Raw genomic sequence first — 21,986 nt, forward strand, 5'->3', positions numbered from 1 at the left:
ATGGCATTGGGCTATGACTAGCCACATTATGAAGTTTAGAACAACTAAATTCTTTTTTATAAAGAGATTATTTATGGATATGATTTCATTTTTCATTAAAACAGTAAGTAAAGCAGGCTCTTTGATTTTGTCGTCTTTATAAGTTGGTTGAGAAAGGCTCAATTTTGCTACCTCCAAACGAACCACGTATTTAGATTGGAAAGAAAAAAGTTTTTGTTTTATGGTGAGTACTACTACAAAGACTCAATCAAAAGGAAAATGATATTTTTTGTGAGTACTACTACAAAGTTTAATCTTTTTTTGGCTCGACACATTGAATATATGTCCTTTAATTATTTTACACCCTTGCCACCAATGATTTCTTCTCTGTTATTTCCAAGTTTGTCCTGACAATTTTCTGCTGCTCCAAGACCAAACTAATAACCAATCAAGTAGTTACAATTTTAAGGTACATTCAAAACCTTCCTTAAATCACTCAATAATTTTGTATTTAGATATAAAATCTACTTTTTTCATTGCCGAAGCTGCCTTGAACTTTTTGAAACTACACACACACACACACACACACACACACACACACACACAGCCATACATATAGATGCGCGCGCGTTGTCGTGTTGTGGCACGTTGTCGTGTTGTGACATGTACATAGTGGGAACACATGCTACAAGAGATATCTTGTAACTTTTTAGATACATAATTATATTTCCTATAATGTACATATGCATATGTAAGTATAAAAATAAGCTTTCTATCTCATCTTATTATTTATCTCAAGGGTAATGTATTCTTACTTTACCATCAAAAAATACTATGGGAAAAGTGTCAATAGCTCCGCCTCTTTAACTTGGGGCAAAAAGCATTGATTCTTTATTTCTACTATTTCATTATCATCTCACACCCTATCTAGATCCTATATCTAGGGTAAACTCCAATATATATATATTCTATGTATTTTTTATACTTTTCTTATATTTCTTTTTAAATAGCTACTAGGAGAGAATCAAATCCTAGTGGGACACTAGGTGGCATGATTTCAAAGATACACTTATTTTAATGCATTATTGCAAGCATGGTTACAAAACTTTGTCAAGGAGAAATTTCATGCTTTCATATGGCATGAGGTGTCCTTGAGAATTAAATGAAAGTCAAGGCTAAGGAGACCACATGAAGACTTTTGCTGCCATAAATGGACCCTATTTTGATGAATTTTTTACACAAGGTTCCAATCCGAATTGGAGAATGATTTTAAAATGAAAATCGTAGCCAATGAGCTGAAGTTTCTGCCCATATTTTTACTTTTTTATTTGGAGCTACGGTTGAGGAGATATGATTAAAATACTGGACCCCAGTCTGCCCACATCATGCAGGGACAGCTCATTTCCAACTTTTCCAATTCCTGTTCACACTGGCTCCTCTCTTCTTGTGTAAACCCTTGTGGGTTCCCTTCACCTATAAAAGGGGACCTCTTCTTCCTTGGAAGGAACTCAAGCATTCAAGCCATTGATGAGAGGATTTCTTGAGGGAGTGAGTAGTAATGCCTAATTGTACTTAGCCCCATTAACATAAGCCCAAGCCTACACTTTCTCCTAGAGAAAAACTAGCCATTCTTGTACGCCATCCTTGGAGGATCAACTCTAATCAAAGAAGGTGTTGTACTTGGCGTATCAATCAAAGTGGAATTATCCACTCTTCTTCTCTCTCCATCAATAATGGTGCCGAAGGGTTCAAGTAAGATGTGTTCTACATTGATGTTTTCTTGATTTCTTGTTGTTTTCATTTTCATCTCTAATCCAACATATATATATGTATCTAATCTCATCTCCTTAACCAAACCTATCTCTCTCATTCATTCATCCTCTCTAGGTTCTCTTTGCTACAGGTACATCTCTCCCCGCAGTATCCTTATTGCCTACGGGCAAGAATAGGGCTTGGGAGGGAAACTTCTCATCTCTTCACTTCTCTCATATCTACATTTCTCACACACTATCCTAGATGAATAACCCACATGATGATCATTTCTATCGCTTTCACTCTGTACGATCTATTAGAATTAACGTATGGATTAGTCGTAAAATACACTTTCAACAACGTATAGTGTTTCTCTTCGGCCCTGAAAGGCTCAATGAAATACTTCTATCACCGGATCCCATCATACTACCTCTCATAGACTATAATTTTTCTTTTGATGTAAGCGTAGTTATCTTGCTATGAACCAAGAGGATTTGTACACACAATTAATCCCAATCACTAGACAAAATATCTATATTATGGTAAGCACAAAACTACAATTCCAAAGAACAATTCGTAGCCTATTTGGTCAGTCAAGATTGAATGCCATTAACTCATCCATTAACCCTTTCATATTACCCATGATACGCTATGACCATAGCCTTGATGTTTTCATCTTCGTATTGTTTTGACATTCTCTTTTGCGTTCTTCCTTTGTGTGTGTGAATGCAAGAGAGAAAGAGTGAGTCTTCTTTGGTTGAACTTCTTTCCAAACCCTAGTCTTCATGGCATCTATGGTTTAACTCCTTCATATAGTTTTTGTTGAGTTCTCTCACAAACTCTCACAGCCATAAGCCCGGTGCTTTCCTGGCAAGACCGCAAAATTTCTCGACATATTTTTGGTGAACCCGACGCGAATCTGCTAGGGTGAGAGTTTGTGGGTAACCATGGGTGATCATGTTGAGCAACAGGGTATGCATTTTGACCCAGCAACAATGCAAATGTTTCAAGCATTTGCAATGTTCATGCAACAACAACATGCTACTGAAAGAAGGGAGATTTCAGCAACGAAGGCCATACAAGCGGTCGTCAACAGAATGGATCAGTTCAATGGCAAAGATGTAACCAAGTACTTACGCGAGTATGTGAAGGAGATGGAGCTGCATCGCGTGTCAGAAGGTGAGATGATTCAAAGCTTTGAGCTAGTTGTTGCTCCAGAAATTAGGGAGCATGTTAGGGCAATTAAAGATGGGCATGGGAGAAATTGGGAAGAACTCAAAGTAGCTTTAAAGGAGGAATATATCATGGAGGACTCTGAGAGAGTAACCAAAAGGACATTCTTAGAATGGGTAGTCAAGCCAAAGCAAGGACTATCAATAACAGAGCTACTTAGGGAATTTGAGCGGCGCTATGCACAACTCACTAGGACAGAAAGGGCCACACTAGATGCAGAGAAGACAGATCTTTTCTTACAAGCTGCAGGTAAAGAGTTTCAAGAAAATTTGGAGCTTCTTCTTGAAGATAAAGATGCTGAGCAAGGACTAAAGACCGACTGGAATGAGGTTGAAGGTGCTGTCTCACTGCTTGCCAAACGACAAAGAAGAAGGGACAAGATGGTAGTAAACACTACAAGTCCTTCCACCTCAACTTCTGACAAAATGGTAAAGCCTACTTTTATCGCTCCTAAGTTTGATGAGTCCATGCTAGATGAGCTTGTGAAGGGAACGCGTGACTTGAAGGTGAAGTTTGCAAAGCTTGAAGAAAAAGGCCAACCATCAGGGCCACTTCCTAGGCAAAGACAACAGCCCAAAGAAGGGTTTGTTAATAGATGTATTTGGTGTGATAGTACAAACCATGTAAGAAGGGATTGTGATGATTTTAGTGATGCTTTGTCAAAAGATGTTGTCTTTTTTAAGGATGGTAAAATCCACTTAAGAGAGACAGGTCTACCCTTGAGAACTAACTTTGGGAAGGGGGGAATGCAAACCTTAGTTGAAGATATGGCAACCAAGCATGCCACCTCTTCAGTTGAGGCAGCTACTTATGGAGTAAAAATTGAACATTTTTGTGATGAAGAGGTGAGTGACCATCATGGTCAAATTTGGCCAAATGTCATGCAATTAGCTAAAAAGGGAAAGCTTACAAAAGAGATTCTACATGAAGCAGGTGATTGCATATGTCTAGAAACAGGATGGAATGATCCAGTGGACTCATTGTCAATGCATGCCTACATTACAAAATGCCAACAAAATGAGGCAATTGTAGAAGAGAAGCACAGACGTGAGAATGTGATGAAGGACCATCAAAAAGAGCTTCTAGAAGTGGGGGAAGAAGCGACTCAATGCCTTCTCAAACACCCTCAACAAAAGTAGCATCTCCACCTGAAGTACTCATGGAGGAGTCTACAATAGGAAAGAAGAAAGAGCCAACAAAAGGAATGACAGATGCACATTCTCTGCATGAGGATTGGGGTTCTGCAGATGAAGCTATGAATCTTCAAGATTCACAAATCAAAGATAGAGAAGTGTTTGGGAATGCTATACAGGTTGAAGTGACATCAGAGGATAGAGCAGAAGAGCAAGAAACCTCTTGGGATATGGTCTGTGATTGGGGTGATATTTCTTATCTGTGTGAAGATGCAAATAAAGATGCTTGCCATAAAGTGCCTACTATACAGGGTTGCCTGCAGGTATGCAAACAATATCTGAGGTATAAAAGGGATTTAGGTCTTGTGTCACAGGGTATTAATTGCAAGCAGGTTTGTGAGCATCTATCTGCTATGGATAGGAAGGGTATACATGGTGATTCCTTGAAGCAAGAAGAGGATGCTAGCTCTACGCTGACACCAAAGCCATGTAATGAAGAAGGGTTCTCCCTAGAAGAGTGGAGACATAATTCAATTGAAGATAATTTAGCGATGAGTCAAAAACGAAGAAGGGGTGAAGATATTGTGTCAGAGACTAACTCCAAAGAGGTTTTTGAGCAGTCAGTTACAAGTGACCGGGAGCATACCTACCAGGATGATTTGGAGAGGGAATTAAACACCATATTTGAGAGGTATGCAAAGTTTTATGATGTAAAGCTGGATAGGTATTTGGTAAAAGGTGAGAGAATTGATGAGAGGTTTACCATGCATATTTCTGAGGTTTCTCTCGATGTTGAGAAAGGCTATCTAGAGGATTCTTTTGAGAATGAAGATGCAGATTCAGACTTCTATGCGAAAGAGGTACGTATGGATTTACAGGTTGGTCAGAAGGTTGAAGTGCAGTTTCAAAAATCTTTCAAGTATATTACAGGAAGCCTGGAAGTGTTTTTTGAAGAGGAGGATGAGGAACTTATGTCTCTACGTCATGAAGATTTTGCGCATAATGGAGATTTGTTACAGATGTTTTGGAGACAGATGTATATAGCAATTCCTTCTGATCCGAGAGCAATTAAAAGATGTGGAGAATCTCAATGCTTAGTACAATATAAGTTTTTGAGTTACCCATATGATCCTGGAGGAGGTCATGGGATGACAGGGGATACAATTGCTTTCACAAGTTAAAATGAGGTTGGCACATGCCGGAGGATGTGCAGGTTTAGAGGGGGTGGATGTCGTGTTGTGACATGTACATAGTGGGAACACATGCTACAAGAGATATCTTGTAACTTTTTAGATACATAATTATATTTCCTATAATGTACATATGCATATGTAAGTATAAAAATAAGCTTTCTATCTCATCTTATTATTTATCTCAAGGGTAATGTATTCTTACTTTACCATCAAAAAATACTATGGGAAAAGTGTCAATAGCTCCGCCTCTTTAACTTGGGGCAAAAAGCATTGATTCTTTATTTCTACTATTTCATTATCATCTCACACCCTATCTAGATCCTATATCTAGGGTAAACTCCAATATATATATATTCTATGTATTTTTTATACTTTTCTTATATTTCTTTTTAAATAGCTACTAAGAGAGAATCAAATCCTAGTGGGACACTAGGTGGCATGATTTCAAAGATACACTTATTTTAATGCATTATTGCAAGCATGGTTACAAAACTTTGTCAAGGAGAAATTTCATGCTTTCATATGGCATGAGGTGTCCTTGAGAATTAAATGAAAGTCAAGGCTAAGGAGACCACATGAAGACTTTTGCTGCCATAAATGGACCCTATTTTGATGAATTTTTTACACAAGGTTCCAATCCGAATTGGAGAATGATTTTAAAATGAAAATCGTAGCCAATGAGCTGAAGTTTCTGCCCATATTTTTACTTTTTTATTTGGAGCTACGGTTGAGGAGATATGATTAAAATACTGGACCCCAGTCTGCCCACATCATGCAGGGACAGCTCATTTCCAACTTTTCCAATTCCTGTTCACACTGGCTCCTCTCTTCTTGTGTAAACCCTTGTGGGTTCCCTTCACCTATAAAAGGGGACCTCTTCTTCCTTGGAAGGAACTCAAGCATTCAAGCCATTGATGAGAGGATTTCTTGAGGGAGTGAGTAGTAATGCCTAATTGTACTTAGCCCCATTAACATAAGCCCAAGCCTACACTTTCTCCTAGAGAAAAACTAGCCATTCTTGTACGCCATCCTTGGAGGATCAACTCTAATCAAAGAAGGTGTTGTACTTGGCGTATCAATCAAAGTGGAATTATCCACTCTTCTTCTCTCTCCATCAATAATGGTGCCGAAGGGTTCAAGTAAGATGTGTTCTACATTGATGTTTTCTTGATTTCTTGTTGTTTTCATTTTCATCTCTAATCCAACATATATATATGTATCTAATCTCATCTCCTTAACCAAACCTATCTCTCTCATTCATTCATCCTCTCTAGGTTCTCTTTGCTACAGGTACATCTCTCCCCGCAGTATCCTTATTGCCTACGGGCAAGAATAGGGCTTGGGAGGGAAACTTCTCATCTCTTCACTTCTCTCATATCTACATTTCTCACACACTATCCTAGATGAATAACCCACATGATGATCATTTCTATCGCTTTCACTCTGTACGATCTATTAGAATTAACGTATGGATTAGCCGTAAAATACACTTTCAACAACGTATAGTGTTTCTCTTCGGCCCTGAAAGGCTCAATGAAATACTTCTATCACCGGATCCCATCATACTACCTCTCATAGACTATAATTTTTCTTTTGATGTAAGCGTAGTTATCTTGCTATGAACCAAGAGGATTTGTACACACAATTAATCCCAATCACTAGACAAAATATCTATATTATGGTAAGCACAAAACTACAATTCCAAAGAACAATTCGTAGCCTATTTGGTCAGTCAAGATTGAATGCCATTAACTCATCCATTAACCCTTTCATATTACCCATGATACGCTATGACCATAGCCTTGATGTTTTCATCTTCGTATTGTTTTGACATTCTCTTTTGCGTTCTTCCTTTGTGTGTGTGAATGCAAGAGAGAAAGAGTGAGTCTTCTTTGGTTGAACTTCTTTCCAAACCCTAGTCTTCATGGCATCTATGGTTTAACTCCTTCATATAGTTTTTGTTGAGTTCTCTCACAAACTCTCACAGCCATAAGCCCGGTGCTTTCCTGGCAAGACCGCAAAATTTCTCGACAACGTATATAGTGGGAACGGGCATTAAACGATTTATCTTGTGACTTTTTGACGCATAAGTATACTTCATATAATACTCATATGCATAAATAAAAGCTTTCTACCATACGTTAGTATTACCTTTGAAGTAATATAAATGTACATTACTATTAGAAAATACTGCAAGAGAAGTATCAATGATTGTGCCTCTTTTTGTCTGGGGGAAAAGCATTTGTATATTTCTTCTAATATCTCAGCTATACCCTACCATATATAAATTATTTTATTCTTTTCGCATTTATTTAATAATATAATCCTTCAATAATGCATACCTTCTTGGATACATACAGGAGGGAAGGGCCTACTAGAAGACTTTATGAAAAGGAAGATCCAAAGCTTTTTGGACCATCCCAATTTGAAAATCCCGGCTTAAGGGCGAGGAGAAAAGGCCAAAACCAAGTCAAGCTCTTTTAGTAGGTCAATTTTGCCTTTTGAAGCATGTCAATCCGAGTTACAGGTCAAAAGTTACATGGAAACCAGTGAAAAACCCTCTCACAACTACACTGCAAGAAGAGATGGTAAACAGGTGAATCAAGTGAAAAGAGGTAATCTTGGTCTTTTTCCATAAAATAAGATATTTGGAGGATAAAAGACATAAGCATGTGAATGTGACATCTCAAAGATGCCTTGAAGGACAAGACACACAAGTTGGGACCCCCTGCTGGAGCCACACAGAAGATGCTTAGGTGGGACCCATGCACCCACATGGAGCCTCAATGACCAAAAATGCTGAATTTCATGATATTTTGAGTCCTAATATTGCCCATTTTAAGAAATATCCAAAGAACATTTGATTTGGGCTAACTCTTTAGCCTAATCAAGTGATTATGTAAAACATGGCTCCCTCACCTATAAAAAGGGCAACCTTCTCTTCATTGGGGCAAGTTATGAGTGAGTGAGAATAGCTCAATTCCATAGTGACACACTCATCTTAGTGCTGCACTTTCTCTTGAAGAAAGGCGGAAGTCTTGCCTCATCTTCTCTCTCCATTAAGGTGGTGGCGATTGCTCTCATGTAAGATATATGTTGCTAGTTTTACTTTCATTTGCATATCTAGTCCAATACCCTTCTCTAACTCTATCTCTATCTCTCATTATCTATCTTAATACCACCACCACACTTAGATCTATCTGTAATTCTATCTTACTCCTCCTCTGATCTCTCTTGTTGTGTCCTAATTGATTCATTGGAAGGTATTCAAGCAGCAACCTTGTCAATGTAATGGGTACAAGCTTCTTGAGGGAAACAATTATGAGCACAAGGTTAGTAACCATATCTTCATCTTCCACAAGCATCTCTCTCTCTTAAGGTTCTCATTCTCTTCCACAAACTCTAGAATCTCCTTGCTACAAGTACTTCTCTCCCCGCAGTATCCTTATTGCCTAAGGGCAACAATAGGGCTTGGGAGAGAAACTCTCTTCTTCTTCTCCTTTCACTTCTTTCACACCTTTATCTTTGAACATACTAAGTATATCATTGATGAATAACCATAATCCACATAGTGGTAATTTCTTTCAATTCCATTCAGTGCAATCTATTAGGGTCAACATTTGGATTAGTCGAAAGATTCACTTTTAGCAACGCATAGTGTTTCTATTTGGTCCTGAACGAAATACTTCTCTCACCAGATCCCATCATACTACCTATTATTGACTATGACTTCTCTTTTGATGTGAATGTGGTTAATTTAATATGAATCAAGAGGATTTGTACTCACAACTAATCTCAATCGCTAGACAAAACATATACATTATAGCAAGCACAAAGCTACAGTTCCAAAGAGCAATCCACAGCTTATTTGGACAACAAAGATTAAATATCATTAACTCATCCATTAACCCTTTTATCCTACCCATGATACGATATGATCGTAATCTCGATGTTTTCATTTTTGTTTTTTTATGACTATCTTTCATGAGTTCTCTCCATCACGTGTGTGTTTGTAAGGAAAAGTGAGCGGCTTCTTTGGCTACATTTCTTCTTTAGCTCTAGAAGCTATGTTATCAACATCTTAGCTCTTTCTCATAACCCTTGAGCTTCCTCACAAACTCTCACAGCAAGAGGCCCGGTGCTTTCCTAGCAAGACCGCCTACTTCTTGACATATTTTTGGTGAACCCGACGCAAAACTGCCAGGGTGAGAGTTTGTGCGTAACCATGGGTGATCATGTTGAGCAACAGGGTATGCATTTTGACCCAACAATAATTCAAATGTTTCAAGCATTTGCAATGTTCATGCAACAACAACATGCCACTAAAAGAAGGGAGATTTCTACAACGAAGGCCATAGAAGTGGTCGTCAACAGAATGGATCAATTCAATGGCAAAGATGTAACCAAGTACTTACGCGAGTATGTGAAGGAGAATGAGCTGTATCGCGTGTCAGAAGGTGAGATGATTCAAAGCTTTGAGCTAGTTGTTGCTCCATAAATTAGGGAGCATGTTAGGGCAATTAAAGGTGGGCATGGGAGAAATTGGGAAGAACTCAAAGTAGCTTTAAAGGAGGAATATATCATGGAGGACTCTGAGAGAGTAACCAAAAGGACATTCTTAGAATGGGTAGTCAAGCCAAAGCAAGGACTATCAATAACAGAGCTACTTAGGGAATTTGAGCGGCGCTATGCACAACTCACAAGGACAGAAAGGGCCACACTAGATGCAGAGAAGACAGATCTTTTCTTACAAGCTGCAGGTAAAGAGTTTCAAGAAAATTTGGAGCTTCTTCTTGAAGATAAAGATGCTGAGCAAGGACTAAAGACCGACTGGAATGAAGTTGAAGGTGCTGTCTCATTGCTTGCCAAACGACAAAGAAGAAGGGACAAGATGGTAGTAAACACTACAAGTCCTTCAACCTCAACTTCTGACAAAATGGTAAAGCCTACTTTTATCGCTCCTAAGTTTGATGAGTCCATGCTAGATGAGCTTGTGAAGGGAATGCGTGACTTGAAGGTGAAGTTTGCAAAGCTTGAAGAAAAAGGCCAACCATCAGGGCCACTTCCTAGGCAAAGACAACAGCCCAAAGAAGGGTTTGTTAATAGATGTATTTGGTGTGATAGTACAAACCATGTAAGAAGGGATTGTGACGATTTTAGTGATGCTTTGTCAAAAGATGTTGTCTTTTTTAAGGATAGTAAAATCCACTTAAGAGAGACAGGTCTACCCTTGAGAACTAACTTTGGGAAGGGGGGAATGGAAACCTTAGTTGAAGATATGGAAACTAACCGTGCCAGCTCTTCAGTTGAGGCAGCTACTTATGGAGTAAAAATTGATCATTTTTGTGATGAAGAGGTGATCGACCATCATGGTCAAATTTGGCCAAATGTCATGCAATTAGCTAAAAAGGGAAAGCTTACAAAAGAGATTCTACATGAAGCAGGTGATTGCATACGTTTAGAAACAGGATGGAATGATCCAGTGGACTCATTGTCAGTGCATGCCTACATTCCAAAATGCCAACAAAATGAGGCAATTGTAGAAGAGAAGTGCAGACGTGAGAATTCTGATGAAGGACCATCAAAAAGAGCTTCTACAAGTGGGGGAAGAAGAGACTCAAAGCCTTCTCAAACACCCTCGACACAAGGAGCATCTCCACCTGAAGTACTCATGGAGGAGTCTACAACAAGAAAGAAGAAAGAGCCAACAAAAGGTAAGACAAAAGGCCCAACTTATAAACTACAATCTGATATTGAGGTTGCTACAGATTTAAAGAAAGTCTTGGAGGAAAGGATCTTGAATAGCAAGATTGAGTTTACTCTGGGAGAAGTTCTTGGCATTGCAAAGCGTGAATTCCATGAGGAGATCATTGACATCATCAAGAGAAAGAGGCAAACCCTTGATGAAGTTTCTCGTCCACAGGTTGAAGGGGAAACCTCGAAGACACAAGGGATGCAACTGCTAAATAAGGAGGATGATGGAGCTGTGGAAGGATGCTACCAATCTAGTGGGAGAGTGAAGCAAGTGCATTTCTCAAATGATGATGAAGAAGTTGAAGATATTCCTAGGAGCTACTATTCACGAAGTCACTGGGCAAGGGCTACTACAGAAACTTTGGCCAAGGTAGGTGATCTTGAAGAGCCATTTGTTGCCTTGATTGACCATGGTTCAGAAATAAACATAATGTCAAAGAGTCTCTACAACAAGTGCAAATGGCCGATGGACACAGATCATGGCTGGATGGTAAAAGTGGCAAACAATTCATCCGATGAATTGGATGCAGCATGTCCAGGTGTGAAGGTGACAATAGGTGATGTAAAGATTGACCAAAACTTCTTTGTACAGGATACATCTTCATATCATCTCATCCTTGGACAACCCTACATTGTGGGAGTTTGAATGGAAACAAAGGTAATGGACGATGGTTCAACATATGCTAGGATACGCAGCAAAGATGGTAAACAAGCTGTCCAATTTCTCACAGTTTGTGTAAACCATGAAAGAAATCGTGACAACCTCAGAGAACATCCTCTACCAAAGGTAAGCAAAGAGTTTCATGATCATAGAGAAATGATGGGTTTTGGCCAAGTACCATTGTAAAGCGGGATTGTAGTGGTACATAAAGAAAAAGGGTCTCGCCTGATCCAAAAATAGGTGAAACTTTCTCAATGAGCTCCTTGGTAACAAGGAATGGATCAATATGTTTCACAAAACTTGAAGATTTGAAGAGATGTGAGAGGCAATATGTGCATAATGTACAAATAGGCATGAAAAAGAGTGGGTTGCTAAAGCCTACTGAAAATGTTTTAGGTTTGTGTGAACAAGTTTCTTTTGTAGATACTATGGGTGAGCTTGATGCTATAATGAGGTTTAGTTTGCATCTTGAAAATGAAGTTGTGGAAGTTTGCTCTATGGAAATGTATCAAGTAATAGAAGCCTTTAAAGAAAGCCAAACAGTTGGCCGAGAAGTCCATGTTGAAACTAAATACAAGAGTGTAGCAAAGAAGGTGAAACCAGTAGCTTCACCTTTATCACCCAACAACAGGGAAAAGATTGAGCAGGCTTCTTTACAACCAAGTTTGCGGAATCCTAAAAAGATCGGGCATACATTCACAAAGGAGTCTTTTCAAGAGTTGCAGATTGGTTGCAAGGAGTTTCTAACACAGGAGGAGACAAAGTGCTTCAAAGAAATGCTTTCAAAGCATGGTAAGGCTTTTGCATTTGAGCCACATGAGATAGGATGTGTTGATCCTTCTATTGTAGCTCCTATGGTAATTTTCCCAATACCTCACGTGCCTTGGAATCTGCGGTCTATTCCGGTTTCACAGCCTCATTTGCCAAAGTTAGTAGATCTACTGAATGAGAAAATCAAAATGGGAATCTTGAAGCCTTCTTGTGCTCCATACTCAAATAGGTGGTTCACAGTTCCAAAGAAGAATGGTTCTCTACGCTTCATCCAAGATATGCAACCAGTAAACAAGGTGACAATTAGAAATGTAGGTACATGTCCAATTGTGGATGAGTTTGCAAAGGCGTTTGCAGGGAGGGAAATCTACTCAATGGGGGATCTCTACTCAGGGTATGATCAATTTCAACTTGCAATCGAAAGCAGAGACTTGACAACCATGAGGACACCTTTGGGTTTGGTAAGGATGTGTACCTTGCCACAGGGAGCAACCAACTCGGTTGCACATATGATGAATGGGATGAATCAGGTCTTACGTGACTTTATTCCTCAAATCACAATGTCTTTCATTGATGATTTGCCTATCAAAGGATGTGAAGAAAGTGACAAACATGAAGCTTTGGATCTCAAGGGATGTCGCAGGTTTGTGGTAAATCACATAAATGATTGTGATAAAATTTTGTCTAGGTTGGAAGAAGTGAATCTTACATTGTCAGGGAAAAAGTCTATGTTTGGTGTCAATGAAGTGCTCATTGTGGGGCACATGTGCGGGCCATATGGTAGGAAACCTTGTCCAACAAAGGTAGATGCCATCCAAAGAATGAAAGAAACATGCACGAGCATCACTGAGGTTAGAAGGTTTCTGGGAGCATGTGTCTTCTATGTTATTTGGATTCCACATTATGCACATGTAGCTGATCCTCTTTATCAGCTGCTTAGAAAGAATCAGAAGTTTAAATGGACAGAAGCACATGTAAAATCCATGAAAAAGCTAAAGGAGTTGCTCCAGTCAACAACGACTTTGGGAAAGGTAGACTATGAGTGTCAAAGGCCAGTAATTGTGACAGTAGACACCAGTCCTATAGGGATTGGATGTGCAATAGGGCAAGATGACAAAGAAGGACACAGGTATGTGGTAAGATTTGGAGCAAAGGTACTAAGTGCTCGCCAAAGAAACTATCCACAGATAAAGAGAGAGTTATGGGGTATGGTTATAGCCTTGAAAAGTGGGAAAGAGTACCTAATTGGTGCATTTGTGGTTGTAGAAACAGATTGTCTACCACTTCTTGGGATGATTACAAGCTGCTCAATGCCAGACATTGCTATGTTGCGGTGGATTGCCTACATTAAGTCCTTAAATCCCGAGTTTAAGCACATTGCAGGTAAAGAAAATACAGTGGCAGATATGCTATCAAGGGCAAGGTATGAAGATGAGTCACAAATGATTGACGAGGGAGATGATGTAGGCACAAAGTTCTATTCTATCTCTCATGTCAAAGGTAACAATGTCTGCATGACTAATCTACTTGAATCATTCTTGAAAGAGCTTTATGAAGGTGATTGGCTTCTTACTGGAAGTTACTTGAGTACTCTAACAAAACAGGATAATTGGTTTGAACAAGAATTCAAGAGGATACGCAGAAAAGAATATGGGTACTTTTTGAGGGATGGTTACTTGTGGAAGCATCCTAAACAAAAGGGTGCTACACCACAATGGGTTATATGTAAAAAAGAGACTCAAGTAAATCTCATGCAAGAGTTTCATGAGAGTCTATGGGCTGGACACACGGGTGTGTGGGCAACCTTCTCCAAGTTGAAAGAAAAATATTGGTGGAAGGGTATGTATAAAGATATATCTGAATTTGTAGAGTCGTGTGTAACTTGTCAAATGTATTCAAATGTCAAACATCGTGATGGATTCACCCTACGTATCCACTAGCCATGCACTATAAATGGGTTGTGGATCTAGTCACAATGCCTTTAGGACTCTGGCAGATGAGATACTTGGTTCTTGCACGAGAAGACCTAACTAATCAGGTTGAAGGAAGAGCATTAAGAGCTAAAACCACAGAAGTTGTGTGTAGATTTCTTCTTGATGAGGTGATTTGCCGTTATGGTTGTGTGGGAAAGATCACTGCAGATAGAGGTGAGCTGGATGCCGACGAAGCAAGGGAGTTCTTTTCTAGATTAGGAATCAAGCTTTCTCTTACTACAGCTTACAACCCTGAAGGCAATGGAAAGAGTGAAAGAGGGCATCCTCCTATCATCAAAGCTTTGGCCAAGGCTTGTGAAGGAAGAGTTGGTGAGTGGCCTTAACTGTTACCATATGCTTTATGGGCTGATCGTACAACACATAGCTCAGTAACTGGCTACATGCCTGCGGAGCTAATGTATGGTCAAAAGCCAGTGATGCAGATTGAAGATACAATTCCCACATGGAATGTACTACCTTGGCAAGAGGGGCTTAGTAGGGAAGATCTCCTTGCACTGCGTATAAGGCAACTAGAGAGAAGACCTGGAGACATTGAAGCTGCAAAAGAACGACTCAAAAATGCAAGGTTGAAAAACAAGGACTACTTTGATAAGCGACATCGACTCAGGAGCAAAGCAATTGACAAAGGTGACTGGGTTTTAGTGTATGATAGTAGCCTTGATAACCAGCACACAGTCATGCGTAAGTTCTCAAAAAGATGGTTTGGACCATATGTTGTAAAGCATGTGCATGAAAATGCTACTTACAGCTTGTCTGAACTAGATGGTTCAGAAGTAAAGATTCCCATTGCAGGAAAAAGGATTAAAATGTTTAAGAGAAGAGGAGACAATGATCTAGAAGATGTTGATGAGGAAGAAGAGCAAAACACAGGTGAAGATCAAAGTGAATGTGAAGCTATGAAATTGTCCAGTGAAGAAGAAAGCAAGGAAGATGTACAAGAGGTCTGATCTTACAAAGAGACAATGTGGCACATACCGGAGGATGTGCAGGTTTAGAGGGGGTGGATGTCGTGCTGTGGCACGTATATAGTGGGAACATGCATTAAACGATTTATCTTGTGACTTTTTGACGCATAAGTATACTTAATATAATACTCATATGCATAAATAAAAGCTTTCTACCATACCTTAGTATTACCTTTGAAGTAATATAAATGTACATTACTATTAGAAAATACTGCAAGAGAAGTATCAATGATTGTGCCTCTTTTTGTCTGGGGGAAAAGCATTTGTATATTTCTTCTAATATCTCAGCTATACCCTACCATATATAAATTATTTTCTTCTTTTCACATTTATTTAATAATATAACCCTTCAATAATGCATACCTTCTTGGATACATACAAGAGGGAAGGGCCTACTAGAAGACTTTATGAAAAGGAAGATCCAAAGCTTTTTGGACCATCCCAATTTGAAAATCCCGACCTAAGGGCGTGGAGAAAAGGACAAAACCAAGTCAAGCTCTTTTAGTAGGTCAATTTTGCCTTTTGAAGCATGTCAATCCGAGTTACAGGGAAACCAGTGAAAAACCCTCTCACAACTACACTTCAAGAAGAGATGGTAAATAGGCGAATCAAGTGAAAAGAGGTAATCTTGGTCTTTTTCCATAAAATAAGATATTTGGAGGATAAAAGACATAAGCGTGTGAATGTGACACCTCAAAGATGCCTTGAAGGACAAGACACACAAGTTGGGACCCCCTGCTGGAGCCACACAGAAGATGCCTAGGTGGGGCCCATGCACCCACATGCAGCATCAACGACCAAAAATGCTGAATTTCATGATATTTTGAGTCCTAATATTGCCCATTTTAAGAAATATCCAAAGAACATTTGATTTGGGCTAACTCTTTAGCCTAATCAAGTGATTATGTAAAACATGGCTTCCTCACCTATAAAAAGGGCAACCTTCTCTTCATTGGGACAAGTTATGAGTGAGTGAGAATAGCTCAATTCCATAGTGACACACTCATCTTAGTGACGCACTTTCTCTTGAAGAAAGGCGGAAGTCTTGCCTCATCTTCTCTCTCCATTAAGGTGGTGGCGATTGCTCTCATGTAAGATATATGTTGCTAGTTTTACTTTCATTTGCATATCTAGTCCAATACTTGTCTCTAAATCTATCTCTATCTCTCATTATCTATCTTAATACCACCACCACACTTAGATCTATCTGTAATTCTATCTTACTCCTCCTCTGATCTCTCTTGTTGTGTCCTAATTGATTCATTGGAAGGTATTCAAGCAGCAACCTTGTCAATGTAATGGGTACAACCTTCTTGCGGGAAACAATTATGAGCAAAAGGTTAGTAACCATATCTTCATCTTCCACAAGCATCTCTCTCTCTTAAGGTTCTCATTCTCTTCCACAAACTCTAGAATCTCCTTGCTACAGGTACTTCTCTCCCCGCAGTATCCTTATTGCCTAAGGAAAACAATAGGGCTTGGGAGAGAAACTCTCTTCTTCTTCTCCTTTCACACCTTTATCTTTGAACATACTAAGTATATCATTGATGAATAACCATAATCCACATAGAGGTAATTTCTTTCAATTCCATTCAGTGCAATCTATTAGGGTCAACATCCCTTTTATCCTACCCATGATACGATATGATCGTAATCTCGATGTTTTCATTTTTGTTTTGTTATGACTATCTTTCATGAGTTCTCTCCATCACGTGTGTGTTTGTAAGGAAAAGTGAGCGGCTTCTTTGGCTACATTTATTCTTTAGCTCTAGAAGCTATGTTATCAACATCTTAGCTCTTTCTCATAACACTTGAGCTTCCTCACAAACTCTCACAGCAAGAGGCCCGATGCCTTCCTGGCAAGACCGCCTACTTCTTGACAGTGTGTGTGTGCGTGCATTTTTTAAAGCGCATGTCAACAATGTGCATGGTTGATAGAATCATGACAAATGGAAGCTCACTTGGCATTGTGTACATACACACAAAGAAAATATGATGATTTGATGAGAGCATAACCAACATGAATGTGCTAGTCAATCTTCTCACTTTATGAGGTTTAAAATTATGTATGCTGGTTGGTCGGGGTATTTTGGAGTTGTAATATTAGTGAGACAAGATTTGAATCCTGTTGTTGCTTTCAGCGATCCAATGGTTTAGTGGATGGTAATACAATGTCTCACTTACGGTGAGATTTAAGATTTTGCGAGGATTTATGCTTCTATTGCTTCTAGGAAAAGAGCTTAGATTTGGAATGATCTTATACATTGCCCTTGGTTCCTTACTGCTCTTTTGCTAGGAGAATTTAATAATGCTCCATTTTTTGATGATGAGTCCTACCAAACATCAAACGAGATTTATCGAGCAAACCAAAAATCGAGCAAGATTTTAAGGCTTATAAGAGAAGATTCTCAACTCTAGCTCTTAAATTAGTTCTCGAATCTAGCTCCATTGTCAAGTATGTTGGTTCTTGATCGTCGTTTGTACTAAACATATTGGCTTTCTCTTCACATCTAGTGCCTTTTAGTATCTAATGTTTCCAATACATTTCTTTGGAATACAGGAAGTATTACATTGCTTCTTCCTCTCATCCACTAACGTTGTCAGCAGTTTTTTGGAGCAAGGGATTGCGCATATGTACATATACATGCATGGTGCATCGAATAAAGGATTGCCCATTTTCCAGAGCCAGGTGGTTGCGTGGGGCCCACATGTGTACAGCTAGGATAGCATGTACATAGTGCAACGATTTTCAATATTATCAATACTAGTGTTTTTTTTCTACAATAAGGAGGAGTTGGTAGCGTGTAAAACTTCTCGAGGAAGCTCTCCGCGGGCCGACGACATGAGGTCAGCAGGTGCGTCAGATGGCATCTAGTGGCGTCAGGAGGGCGAGCGAGGTCAATATTTGCACGCGGATGAGGACGGACACAACGTGGGTGTTTTCTTGTGAGAGTTATGCACAAAGGTCATCATTAGGACCAATTTTTGGGGCCACTTCACGTGGTTGCGAGATGCATTATTGGAAAAAAGCTGAGTGCCAGGTGTGCGAATGATGCAAAAAGGTGACAACTATGCACTGCGAGGTCAGTTTTTGGCCTGTTCGGGGTCCGTTTGAGGTCATCTAAAAGGCCAAGGGTGCCCAACTAAAAAAGCTGAGTGTGGGAACTGAAAAAAAAGAGAGAAGACCAGAAAAAACGTGGAGAAGAGAGGAGGAACAGCGCAGCTGTGTTTTTGCTCATTTTGGAGCCTGTTTTGGCCGTAAACTACTCATCCGAGGTCGGATTTGAGCACTTTGACATTGTAGACTGGGGTTTTGGGCCGTTCCGGACGCGATGGCGCTGTCCATTTTACCAAATTCCTCACTCTTTTCCTGCTGTTTTTCTGTGTAAGTTTCTGCTATGAGCGAAGTTTCTGCTCTAGTTTGTGATTGTATCTGGCTTATTTTACCCATATTGTGTGAGCTATTTGCCCCATTGGTGTTGGCCCAAGCTCAATTGTATCTAAACATCAGAAATTCTCCTCTTTTGAGCTGAGTTTTTTGGGGGTGTGTGTGTGTGTGTGTGTCTGTGTGGAGTGGGCAAGTGGATAGTCTCTCTCCTCTCACTCTAGAGGTGTGTTCCCTGTCTCGGCCAGGTGTGTTGTCTAAGCCGAGTGGTGCCCCATAGTGTGTGTGTGTGTGTGTATCTTCGCAAGAGTGTGGGTCGGGTCGTTATAGAGGCGCTGCGTGTGTTTTCATCCCGCTCACATTCTTTTGGCGCCCCCACGGAGGATCTTCTTCGAGTACCTTCTGCTTCGAGCTTTGAGCTTCGACCTTCGAGCTTCGAGCTTCGAGCTTGGAGATTACAGGTTACAGGTTACAGGTACAAGTACAGGTACAGGTGATTCACACAGGTACAGGTAGCTGGAGTATAGTGATATACTAGCAGTGATGTCACTTGCAGTTGTTGTGGGTATGCATCACTTGGCGCCTATTTGAGCGCATTGTCTGCTGGATTGCACGTTACTTGTGGAAACTGCCATTGTACTCATTTGTGGAGCCATACTTGGTTGTATTTGGCAGTCCCAGCCATTTCTGAGACTTGGTCTGGATGATAGTCATTTCTGAGACTTGACTATACGCGATTTGCATTAGCCTTCGTGTGAGGGTCGATAGCGTGAGGTTTTTATTGAGCTGGGGGATTCTCAAATGTAGAGATCCTTTTGGTGATACAGGTAGCTGGAGCACCCTTTTTGTGACCTCGCCATAGGCTATGTACTAGTGATTCCTAATTGATGCTCGGGTTCTATTGTTGGCAGTTTATGCATACATAGACAGTCTATATTTTGGGCTCACACTGCTCTACTTCTGGGGAAACTCTGCCAAAATTTTTCCAAGTTATGATGGCTGGTTTTTTGGTATTTTGAGCCATTTATGCTGTTATGCTGCTGAAATTTTGGCAAAATCAGAGGTTGAGTCAAGTGTGCCTTCTTGGGAGCTTCATGGTTGGCTTTAATGGATGATCAAAATGGCCCTCAGTTCACTCCTTTTCATTTAACTCAAAGAATTCAGATTAATGTTCATGTGTCCAGGAAGATCTTTTTCCAGCAACGCATAGTCTTTATGTTTGGGCCAAGAAGATTGAGAGAGATCCTGGAATGTCCTTTGCCTGTTGTAATTCCGATGATCAACTATGAAAACTCATTTGATGTGCATGTGTTTGTCCTTATCTAAAGCTGAGCTCCATTGAAGTTTCTGGGGATTGGGTAGTGAAAAGTTTTGGGTTCTTGCACGTGTGTTCGAAGGGGTTCTCAAAGCATCATAATTTGGGTAGCCATGGCTTTCTCTTATCCGGAGTTTCATGGAAGAAGTGATGAAGATGTGGAAGAATTTTTGGAAAAGATGGAGGTTGCTTGCATTAGCAACCAGATTCATGACCCTACGCAAATGTTACGCCTTCTCCAAATTTGTTTGAAGAGTGATGCACGAGTTTGGTCTAAAGCATTTGAAGAGGAGTTGCGTGTGGCTGATCCACCTGTAAGGTTGAGTTGGGACAATCTACGACATGGGTTGAAAGTGGAGTTTGTGAAGATAGAAGATCCTGACAAGGTGTGGCAAGAAGTATAGGCTTTGGTGCAAAAGGAAGGTGAGCCAGTAGATGCGTACATACGTAAGTTTTCATTGGCATGGGAGCGAATGTGTAAGGCTTTAGCACCACAGGTACCCCCGCCTGACATGATGAAGAAGGACAGGTTCTGGCTGGTCTTTGGGAGAATATACGTTGGAGAGTGGAGCTAAAGAAGCCTAGGACATATGAGGATGCACTAGAGGTAGCAAGGAACAAAGAGTGGAAACTGAGGAAAATGAGCCAGTTTGGGGTGGAGTCTTTGCCAATGAGGTCTGAATTTCAGCCTATAGAGTCTTTACAAGGGCGCATGTCAGGGGTTCATCATGAACCAGTAGTTCCTGTTACTACTCAGGTTATGTCAGCAGTGGTCACTACAGCAGTGCAAGATGATGGGCTAAGGCAAGACATGAGGCAAATGGTAGATTTGATGAAGAATCTTAGCCTAAACATGCTAGGTCAAGTGGGAAATAATCGAGGTCGAGGGAGGGTTGCAAATCAGCAAGCAGGTGAAGAAAGGCCTAGGAATGGTGTTGGACAAAGCAATGGTAGGTTTTGGAGGCAGATGCCCACATGTTATAATTGTGGAGAGTTGGGTCACATCAGCCCGCAATGTGATAAGCCACCAAGGATGGGGGGAGACATGTATCCATTTCCAAGACAGGTGCTAACTAGGTCAAATGATTATGGCATCGAAATTAAGGGAGACGAAGGAACCAGTGGACTGACCCAGGAGGAAAAGGGAAAGACAAAAGTGCTAAGTGTAGTCACCTTGGAGAAGGCATCAAAGCTAGAGGATACATTAGTGATGCCTATTGGGAAGAGGACCACAGAGGATAAGGAAGGAAGAAATGCCCCAGGTCCTAGTAAGAAGAAAGGAAAGAGCCATGAAGGTGAGGATGTTAAGGCCAAGAGGAAAAGGAGAGCTTGTCGAAAGTTTCATGTTTCAGATTTTCCACTAGGGGATGGGCAATTAAGCTATGACTTGAGGGAGGATCTGATGAGCAGGAAGGCAGATGTTACTTTTGGGCAGCTTATAGAGATGGTGCCTAAGCTAAAGCGACAGTGGAAGAGGATGGTTAACCCAATGGAGAAAGAGCCAGAGAGAGGTTCAGTGAAGGTGTTGGCAATGGACGAGCTACCAGACATTTGTCCAATAGTAGATGTGTGGCATAAAAGGAAAAATTTGGGACAAGGTTATGTGGATGGCGGAGCCCAAATATGCGTCATAACACACTCATGCGTTGAGAAGATGGGTCTCACAGTGGCTGGGGTGTCAGGGTTTCGGATCAGATTGGCAAACCATCAAAAAGTAAAATGCTTGGGTGTTGTAAAGAGCTTAGAAGTGGAGGCATATGATGCAAAGGCAGTAGTTGATTTTCATGTGATGCCAGCAGGGTTGGGAGCATATCCTATTATACTGGGCAGACCATGGTTACCTGCAGTGGG

The sequence above is a fragment of the Adiantum capillus-veneris genome, chromosome 10 (assembly GCF_014529385.1).
Source record: "Adiantum capillus-veneris isolate H3 chromosome 10, ASM1452938v2, whole genome shotgun sequence".
In the NCBI taxonomy this organism is placed as follows: Eukaryota; Viridiplantae; Streptophyta; class Polypodiopsida; order Polypodiales; family Pteridaceae; genus Adiantum; species Adiantum capillus-veneris.